At 42.5% G+C, this 10868-nt stretch overlaps 1 long non-coding RNA gene across 1 annotated transcript; it reads right to left on the bottom strand.

The window, feature by feature from the left end:
- Nucleotides 1-1842: 1842 nt before the first annotated feature.
- LOC143834558 (uncharacterized) lies at nt 1843-7479 on the bottom strand. Its single transcript, XR_013229825.1, has 3 exons — nt 7388-7479; nt 6174-6255; nt 1843-1941 (listed from the first exon to the last, which is right to left on the bottom strand). It is a non-coding gene; the product is annotated as an uncharacterized LOC143834558 (long non-coding RNA).
- Nucleotides 7480-10868: the final 3389 nt, after the last annotated feature.

The raw sequence follows: 10868 nt of genomic DNA, 5'->3' as shown, positions 1-10868 counted from the left end.
ATGATGCCATTAGACAGCCCTCACATCTATTGATGTAGATTCAGTTTTAAATATTTCAATTATGGTACAATTAGAACTGAGAAGAATTGACAAGTCATTTAAAGTAGTAGATTAGCCAACACAGCTTCTGGGGGAAATCCAGTGGGTCAGCGACTTCCTCCACCATGCCCTGAAAAGGTCCATTGATATGAAAAAGAAAAACTAAAGGATGTTGTTATAATTGCTTGGGACAGTGTAACACATCCTGGTAGAACTTAAAGCAAGAATTTTAGCAGCCCGTCCTTATTAACTTAAAATCGGTGCCACAAGATTAGCTGCACACTAGTCCATGGTGACTGTGTTCTCACTTCAAGGGGACAACAATAATTTTCACCTTCCCATTTTATCCTTACAACTACCCTGTGAGGTTGATTCAGCAAAGACAGTACAACCGGAAGTAGGTCACTCAGCCAGCTGTATAGCAATGTCGAAATCTAACCTGGTTTCCCACATCCTAGCCTGATACCCTGACTGTTGGCAAAGTTTAAATATGTAAAGACGTGTAAAGCACCAACTGCTTAAAGAATAAAATAATTTATTAAGAAGTGATGCAACTTAGTAAGAGAGGAGATAGAGTCCTAACAATTTAACTGTTCTTCATCTGAAGGAAACTTTGGAGAGAGGTGGGTTAGAAATCTTAAATAAAATAAAGGCAAACATGGAGGAAGTATGGTCAAAGGAGCAGGAAGTCTCCAACTGAGCCAATCAGGATGAGATTATGTGAAAAAATACCAGGAAGTTCCTGATGAAACCCAAGTATTTAATGACAGCCCTGGAAAGGTTTCCTGAATGGGTGGGAGTTAATTAATTGATAGATAGATATAGATATAAAATTGTTAAGCATTTATTGGGTGATATTACCATATATGGTCATGTCAATCACCCACCCCTTCCCAAAATGGCCAATGATGGACCTAGGGGGGGTGGGAAAGGGAAGGGGCCACAGGTGGGCATGTTCACAGCTAGCCAGTTTGGTGTAGTGGTTAGGAGTGCGGACTTCTAATCTGGCATGCCAGGTTCGATTCTGCGCTCCCCCACATGCAGCCAGCTGGATGACCTTGGGCTCGCCACGTCACTGATAAAACTGTTCTGACCGAGCAGAGATATCAGGGCTCTCTCAGCCTCACCCACCTCACAGGGTGTCTGTTGTGAGGAGAGGAAAGGGAAGGCGACTGTAAGCCGCTTTGAGCCTCCTTCGGGTAGGGAAAAGCGGCATATAAGAACCAACTCTTCTTCTTCTTCTTCTTCTTCTTCTTCTTCTTCTTCTTCTTCTTCTTCTTCTTCTATGCTTCCCAATCATATTCTGCATAATCTTCCAGGGGTTTTTAAGCCTGAAGAGTGTTTCGGGGGTTTCTCAATGGTAAAAAGGTTGAGAAAGACTGTCCTAAGGGAATAGGGAATAGCCTCCTTTTGTATAGCCTCCTTCCATTCTGTTTTCCTGACTTTGTATACTTACCACAGTAAGGTAAACCTTCCCAGCAGAACAAAGAACAGCTCACAGAAACAGGTTTTAAAAAATGATGTAGAGGGGAAGGTTGAAAAGACCACTCCCCTTACACTGTGGCCATGATCCACCACCTCCACCACCTAATAATATTGCTTTTAAAACAGGACATTCTAGAAATGAACACTTCAGATTCTTCACTACTAGTGTTGTCGTATGAGGATAAAATAAGGGGCCCATGTATACCATCCTGAGCTTCCTGGAGGAATGATGGGTTAAAGAAATGATAGAGAAACAAATAGACATATAAAGTGATGGAAATGGATTTATCTGCCTTTCTCTTTCCCTTTCTCATGTTGATGGGGAATGCACTGGAGGAAGAAGAACAGCTGGTCAAGATCTGCTCCCTTTCTGGTTGTATAGGTGGACTGAGCTTGGCTCTGATCCTCAGCAGGCTCCTGAGGGAAGAAAGGAAAGACAGATCTGTATCCACAAACTCCTTCCTTTTGAAGCAATATGGATCCAAGGACATTGATCCTTGTCTTATTTACAGTACATTTTGAAAGATTTCTTCCCACAGTATAGATCTATGATGCAGTTATTGGGGCCATTTCTGCACAAGGAAAATGCTTCTGGACAGCCTTGGCATGTTGGCAGCATACAGAGCCCCCTCCACATAACATTGCCAACATCTTGAGGCTGTCCAGTAGCCAGGTTGTAATTTGGCCATTTTAAAATCGTGATTTCTGGAATCCAGAAAACTGGATTTACTACCCTAAATCGCTCGAACCACTGGTCAGCCACCAGTGAGCAACCAGGAATAAGATAATATGGAAGGGGAAATATGCAATCATCTCAGCAGCAATCACTTCTGCCCTGCTTTCCATTTCCTGTTTTCAGTATTTTTTTTTTTTATGGTGCAGTCCATGTTACAGCAGCACTGCAAACCTACATTATCCAAGGTGAAAAATCTTCTCTAAATTGTCCATGGTCTTTTTGGGATCAGGCAGGAAAAACACAGCCCCATTTTTGTTTTCTGGAGGTGGAAAATGAGCTGGAAAAAGGGGGGGGGTCGAGCAGCTATGTGTGCACTTTGTTTTTAAGCCAACCATTAGCACAAAGTGTATTTTTGGACTTCAGTAACCTGTCCAGCCTTCTCACAACTCAGGCAGGCAAAAACTGTTCTGTCTGTGTCGTCTAGAGGTGGGAAATGAGCTGAGAAAGGGTATGGGTGTGATCTGGCTAACTTCTGCTGATCATACAGGGGTCTGAGCAGCTTGTTTTAAAGTCAACCATTAGCACCAAATGTTTTCCTGGGGTCCAGTTTCCCATGTGCAGCCTCTCAAGAATCCACTCAGAAACAAATAAAGTGGGGGAAAAATACAAATCCCAAAAAGGGGTGGTGGTGGTGCTGTATTGTTGCATTTCTCCATAGCAACAGGGCAATGTTGATTTTATTAAAGATGCATCTCTGTTATGGCATTACCGCATAGCAACTTTGAAGTGCCTTTAAAAGAATTGGGGGGGGAGGGGGGAGTTTCAGTCCATGAGAGAACTTCTGTGTTGTGATTGGTGGCTTGCTGTGATTGACAAGCCAAGGAGTGGAGGAAGAAGTTTGCCTTATTTTCCCTTGCAGCCTCATCAGGAGGCAAAAAGCCTTGATGAGGCAGAGGGAAAACACTGGACGAGTCTTCCCGTGAGGAGGGCTGCAAATGCGAGGTTTACAGTCCCGCGTTTGCCAGTAGGAAGCCACTCGTGTTTTGCCCCTCCATGCGGAAGTGGCCTTGGAATAATCTGGCATACTGACTATGGTTCTAATCACCAAAACTGAATGAGGTAAAAAAGGGGGTCTCTCATTACTGTTAAGGGATGGGAGCATCTTTCCCATGCGAAAATGATAATAAAGTCTCTTGGATTTTTGAATTTTAAAAAATCCACAGCCCCCTTTTAATTCTGTTAGAGTTTGTGGGTGCTAAATAATTGTGGAGAAATTTATTTCCTTTGAAGAGAAAACCAGTGTCATTCTTTGAGGGGAGGTGTAGCAGAACAAAATACTGTATAGCTGTATAGCTGTATAGCTGGCTGATAATCGCATTGTAAAATCTGATCTTAATTTTAAGTTTGCGGGAAGGGCAGGTCACCATTGCCTGTTAATGTGCTGATCCATGGCACTTAACTGCAGATACACAGTTTTTTCCTTTATTTATATCTTCCTGTGCCTCAGTTTCTTTTCATATGATCTCACTGAGTACTCACATAACTGTTCTGTTCTCATCTGTCCCAACAGTTCTGTCATTTTTCTTTTAAAAAATTTACAAATGGGTTTAAAAGCGACAAAACTATAGGAACCTGTCAGTTTGCATATTCAAGGTGGATTGATTGGATGTCTTTCCTGAGTAGAAGGACCTTTGGCTTCATCCCCACCATTCATTTTATTTATTTATTCATATTTATATACCGCCCTCCCCGAAGGCTCAGGGTGCTTTACATATAACTGAAACTATACATGAAATACATATAATAACATTCATATCATTAATTGATAAAACGGGTGCCTGTATAACATAACAGTATAACAGTATAACATAAACAGTAGTAACTCAAACAGGTCCAGGAGTCTTAGTGGATTTCTGGGAGGGGGCAGGGGCCCTGCAGATGTTGGTTGGTTGGCCTGGCCTCAGCCAAATGCCTGGCAGAAGAGCTCCCTTTTGCATGTCCTGCGGAACTGTTTTAGTTCTGTCAGCATCCTGATCTCCTCTGGGAGCTCGTTCCACCAAGTGGGGGCCAGGACAGAGTAAGCTCTGGCCCTGGTCGAGGTCAGGAGAACTTCTTTTGGGCCAGGGACCATTAGCCGGTTGGTGGCAGCAGAGGATAAAGCTCCATTGGGGGCATAGGCAGGGACGTGGTCCCTCAGGTACACTGGGTCCTGACCGCGTGTGGCTTTGAAGGTATTTACCAGAACCTTTAACCTGATCTGGAATTCAACTGGCAACCATTGCAATTGATGAAGGATGGGCCGGATGTGGGATCTCCATGGTGTCGCTGTGAGGATCCTGGCCGCTGCATTTTGGACCAGCTGTAGTTTCCGGGTCAAGGCTAAGGGCAGGCCTGCATAGAGCGAGTTACAGAAATCCAGCCTGGAGGTGACTGTCGCGTGGATCACTGTGGCTAGGAGTTCCGGGGTCAAGTAGGGCACTAGTAGCTTGGCTTGGCGGAGATGGAAGAATGCCAGCTGTGCTACCTTCATGATCTGGGCTTCCATTGTAAGGGAAGCATCCAGGATCTGACCCAGATTCCTGATGGAGTGAGCTTTAGTAAACTCTACACCATCCAGGGTGAGCAGGCGCGCTTCCTCACATGGGCCGTTCTTACCCAACCACAGGACCTCCATCTTTGAAGGATTGAGCTTCAGGCGACTCTGCTTGAGTCATCTTGTCACTGCTTCCAGGCAGCTGGCTAATGTTTCTGGGGGAGAGTCAGGGCGGCCATCCATCAGGAGGAAGAGCTGGGTGTCATCTGCATACTGATGGCAACCCAGCCCAAACTTCCATACCAGTTGTGCAAAACGGCACATGAAAATCTTGAATAGAATAGGAGAGAGGACCACCCCTTGTGTTATTCCACAAGTGAGTAGTCGGCAGTTTGATGTTTTCTCATTGCGACCCTCTGTCCATGACCCCGGAGGAAGGAGATCAGCCATTGAAGGGCTGTTCCTTGTATTCCGGCATCGATTTAGATTAATTTAACATATGGATCCAGAAGGGAAAGAAACAAGAACCAAATTTAGGAATGACTAAGTCTGTTAGAAGAAATAAAAATCCAGTAAATTCTAATGATATCTAGAATTCGGTGATGAACCATTTAGCTTTATCACAAGAACATAGCTGGATCAGGCAATAATGGCATAAGCCCTGGCCAGAGAGCACATTCTATGAAGTGATGAGTATAAAATCTACATAATAGTCCCTATGGGGAAATGGGCTGAACTCCTTTCTTCTTGCTGGTAAACAGTGCCATTCGTTCATTGGTCGCCTTGCTTCTTTCCTTCATCTTGTTGATCATTGATAAGCATCACTTATTGCCAGCTTCTTGTCACTGACAAAGGCCATTGTGGCAAGCTAATAATGTGCTATTCCGCTGGGTTGATTTCCTTACAGATCCTTTCTGTCTAAGATAGGGAAAAGTTATTAGAGAGATTAGATGGTTGGGAGTCAAATTTATCGCCTGCTTAACCCTGGTGGGTTTACTCTGGGGACAGACTTGGAGCCTTATCTGCAGGCAATAAGAAAAAGAGAGAGAAAAAACAGCCATGGAATTAGAATTATGTCAGGCATGAGGGAGCTACCATTTACCCTCTTCACACTGTGTTTTGACTTTTGCCTTGGAGAGTGTACTAAAACTTTCCTCTTGCATAATATAAAATAGCTACAGTGCTCTATATTTGTTCATCAATTATAGTTAACAGCAGTATGTGCATATTCATGTGTGTGAGTTTTACAATTTATTTTTCAGAGAGACATAATAATCTCATATAGATCATGGCTTGTTACACTGGTGAGCTTACCATAACTTTTTTTAAAGTAAATTCTTTAAAACTTCTATTTATTTTTATTATTATAGCAATCAAATACATACTTGTGTATATTGTTAATTTAACATATTATAAAAACGGTCCAATGTCATTACTTACAGGGATTCAGTATTAGATCTTTTCATGAGTCTTCTTTGACGAGCATGTTCTTACTTCTATATTCTTATATTTAATCCTTTCCCTATGAGGCATGCATATATTAATATTGTTAATTCTGTTTATTAATAGAATTGCTTGATTTGAACTGAGGAAGGTTTTTCCCATAACATTTTCAATATTTTCTACAAACAATTTCTTCTTCAAATTAAATACTTTATTAATAACAAAGAAGAATACTGAGCCCTTTTCCGCACCAGGAATCTGGCCTGGTGCAGCACTCATCCAGTTGTGGGGCTAATTTCTGCTTCCGGGCTTCATCAGTGCCAGTCTGCAGTAGGTCCAGGCCTGGCACAACTAGGGCCCTCATTTGCCCGGTGGGAAGAGAATGCAGATTGTTGCTGTGGGGCAACCCAGGCCTAGGACTGCCCCAGACAGACACCATTGTCATCCGGAAGCGGAAATTAGACCTGCAACTGGACAAGTGCTGGGTCGGGCCGGATTCCTGGTGCAGAAAATGTCTTAGTCAACCTTTTTTTGTTATTACTCTTTACTGTACTTTACCCAGTATAATTTCTTCTTTGTGTAGGCATAAGGAAACTGGGTGACCTTTTCTGGCCAAATAAGGCCCAGATTGGCATAGGAAGAGGCCAATAGCAATGGAAGAGGGGCACAGTCACGTAGCGACAAGTTTCCAAAGCAGCTGAGCAGAAGTACTTGAGGATTAACATGTTCCTTACTGTCTCTTTCTACATTTATATGTTTTTGTTAAGGAATATGAAATGGTTTCTTCAGGAAGGTATTGGTAATCTCATATCACAGTGTAAAAGTGCTTTTCCCATTGTTATGGCATCATTCACCACATCAGAAAAAGGGGGGGAAAGCCAGGAAAAAATATAGTTTGTGTGTACATAAATATATACAAAAATACAATAACATGTAAATCCAATTCTAAGTCCTGTTTATTTTCCAGTCCTTGAAAGCCAAAGGATAAATTCTTTATAACACACACTAAACAGAATTCCAGTATAACAAAGCCTGTTTCATGACTTTCTTCAGCAGCATTAACTAGAAGATGGAAAACAACAACATTAAGGGTATGTACAGTCATATCATACAACATTATTATGCCTAAAATATATGCATAACTGAAACTCACCCAGATGTCAGGACATAAACTCTCAATGGCACCTGGCTCACAGTGGTTTGTGTCTTACCTTTTAACCTCTTCATGAAGATGGAGGCTAGAGTATGGCCGACTGCTTTAAATTACTGGCTTAGACTGTCCTTTTCCCCTCGTGGCCTTGCCCCACTAACAACTGAGGATGGCTATCAATCGTCATGGCAACGAAACATCAGAGCTAAAATCACACTCTTGGGGTTCTCTCCTGAGTTCCTACTGAGTATGGGATATGATCAGGCCAAAGAAGTTGTTAAGCAGAGATTGGCCAACATAGAACGCCAACAGGACCTAGCTAATAACTCATCTTTCATTATTAGTGGACCCAATAGATATTCATCTTTCCCTATGACATATCTGGCCAAGCTTGAAGTACCTAGCCATAGGAGGGCCTTCGCTTTGGCACACTGTGATGCCTTCCCTTCGGTGGTATTAGAAGGAAGATATAGGAAAATACCCTATACCGAAAGGAAATGCACCTGTGGCTCTGGACATGTAGAAACCATGGGACATGTTCTCTTTCAATGTCAATTATATAATGAGATTCGATCTAGTCTAATTTTTCCGCTGTTAGGCAGATTCCCAGGGCCCTCAGGAGAATTTTACATTTCTCTGCTGCTTGCAGATATAGAAAATAATACAACTTATAGAGTTGCCAAGTTCTGCGCAGCAGCGATCAAAATTCGTACTAGAATGGTCTGTTTTAAGTGAACTGGACAGCTGTGTTTATCTACCTTATCCTATTTTCTATTGCTATCTATTAAGATGTTTTAATTCCTGGTTTTAATGGACGTTTCTGCATCATCTTATGCTGGTCTATGACCGTAATAAAACTTATCTATCTATCTACCTTTTATCCTCTACCCAAGGTTGGATAATAATTACTATCTATATTTGAGTAATATTTTGGAAACTATTTTTCACCACATGGCATTCACTAGCATCCCCATAAATATGCATCACAAATATGAATGCATTTGCTTCCCACCCCTGTCTCAATGAGATATCTTTCCCATTACTTGTACTAATAGCAGCTTAGGTATCTAAGGGATCATCTTCTTCCACCTGAATATGCCTGTTAATGAAACTCTTCCCCATGTTGCCTGCCTCCGCAGGCGATATGGGTGGCTGCTTGAAAGAGGGCCTTAGGCACGCCTTACCCTAGGGAGGTCTGCCTGATATCAAGACTTGTGCCATTTAAAATCCACCCTGTTTGATTCAGTTTTACTGCTGTTCATTAGAACACTTAGATTTGAGTCCAGTAGCAGAGGCAATCGAGATTTTCAGGGTACAAGCTTTCGAGAGTTAGGGCCTTTTCGCACGGGGATCTTTGTTGCAAATTGTTTGCGGAATGAAAAATCGCCATTTAAAATAGTGGAATTCGTCGTTTTGCACACCTGGCTTTGTAGTGGAATCAGTTGCGTTTTTTAGCGTTTCCCACAGGCTTCCGGTCTCGGCAGAAATCGCTAGAAAGGAAGCGCTATTGCCAAGCTCGTCCCGCCCCTGGCCGTCAAGCAGCCAATGGGCAGCCGTTAGCATGCTCCCAAACAGCCCCTTTCCCTTTAAGAAAGGTTTAAAAAAAAAAACAGACCCATAGCAACGAATCTGTGTAGATTCTTTGCTACGGAGAGACCCATCCAGCTGCCTAATGTGAGCTGTCGTTTGATTGTATGATCGTTTGCACGCTGCCTCGAGTGATAAAAAAAAATCCCCCCCCCCTTCTCACGGGCTCGATTTTCGGCTGAATTTATGTGTAAAAAATAAAGGGACTTTATTCCAGCAAACGGGCTTTTAAGTGGTTTGTGCTTAGTGACTAAAGGTGAAGGAATGAAGCCAGGGAAGCCTCTAAACAGAAAGAGGCTCGCCGGTGCGTTTATCCCCGCTCGCTCCGAGAAAAAAAAATGGCGATCGCTTCGCCGGAAGTTTGGAGAAGAGAGCCAGGGGGAGGGGCTTTGAAGAACCAGCAACAATGGTAACGCACAGGTCTTTAGCGCTAGTGTTGCAGATTGGTTGCAGGAGTGTATCGCTATCCGGAGGGTGAATCCACTTTTCTGGATTCCCCTGAAAGCGCTAAAACGAAGCGCTTATTGCTGATCGGTTTCAGGAGTGTTGCAGATTGTCTCCGACGTCGTGGGTAATGCCAAATTAGTAGCGTTTTCAATTAGCAACCATTGTGCTATTTTTAAGCCGTGGGAAATGGCCCTTAAAATTCCCTCTGTCAGATAAATATCTGGTGCTATTTGTTATGGAGTTAAACTCACGGCAGCCATCATATATGGTAAGCATTTATTGCCAGTTTATTATTTCCTTTTTCAATTTGTATGTTAGATTTGTAGGTCCTTCTCTTTTACCAGTTGTCTCGAGGCCTGTATGTCAAAAGATAGGCTATCAATTCTCACTCAAACCAGTTAATTACATATTTGCTCCAGCTGATTGCAGTGTGTGTACCGTTAATGAGCTGTTTTGACCATTTCTGGATGGAATACCTTCTAAGAGACTTAGCAAGCCACCATAGGACAGAAAGGATATTTCCTTAACCTATATTCTCAATAAATACCCAATGTCAGGAGCATTGCTTTCTTATTGCTGATTCTTCTGATTATTAAAGATTAACCTTATTTAACAAGCAGAACAATTTCAGTCCCTGTGAATTACTTTTCAAGAGCAGTTCAAGAGAGCCAGCTTGGTGTAGTGGTTAAGAGCGGCAACCTCTAATCTGGAGAGTTGGGTTTGATTCCCCCACTGCCCCACAGGCAGCCAGGTGGGTGACCTTGGGCCAGTCACAGTTTAGCATCAGGTCAAACTTCCCTTGGCACTGAGAATGCACCATGTGAAGCATAACCAGTAGGGAAAAGGAATTGTCCAGGGTGGATGACTGTATATTACAGAGAGCAAGCCTGAATACAATCTTGCAGAAACATTAGAGGTGAATCTTGTCTGCAGTCTTTGTTCTGTTTTATCAAGACTATAATCTTTCATATAACAATGAAACAATTCCAAATTGATGCAATGATGATCTGTTGTCCTTACTAGGCACTGCTCTTAGGATTGCTACTAGAGTTGCTCATTGAGGATACGTTATATCTCCAGGCCACCTCTGGAGATCAAGGTGGAGCTGTATTTAAGAGCCAGTTTGGTGTGATGGTTAAGAGTGTGAGCTTCTAATCTGGTAATCCCCATTCTCCCACATAACGCCAACTGGGTGACCTTGAGCACACCACAGCACTGATAAAGCTGTTCTGACAGAGCAGTAATATCAGGGCTGTCAGCCTCACCCACCTCACAGGGTGTCTGTTGTGGGGAGAGGAAAGGGAAGGCGACTGTAAGCCGCTTTGAGCCTCCTTCTGGTAGAAAATAGCAGCATATAAGAATCAACTCTTCTTTTTAAGATTGCTTATGTACTGTTAATGAATTGATGATATTGCATTAAATCACTCTGAAAAGTTTTCATTATATAGTTATATGAAAAATTATTATAGTGCTTGATAAAAACAAAGTCTAGTTACTGATTTTTTGTA

The sequence above is a fragment of the Paroedura picta genome, chromosome 3 (assembly GCF_049243985.1).
Source record: "Paroedura picta isolate Pp20150507F chromosome 3, Ppicta_v3.0, whole genome shotgun sequence".
NCBI classification, from domain to species: domain Eukaryota; kingdom Metazoa; phylum Chordata; class Lepidosauria; order Squamata; family Gekkonidae; genus Paroedura; species Paroedura picta.
The sequence above is the reverse complement of the archived record's forward strand: the minus strand, read 5'-3'. Positions and strand labels throughout refer to the sequence as shown.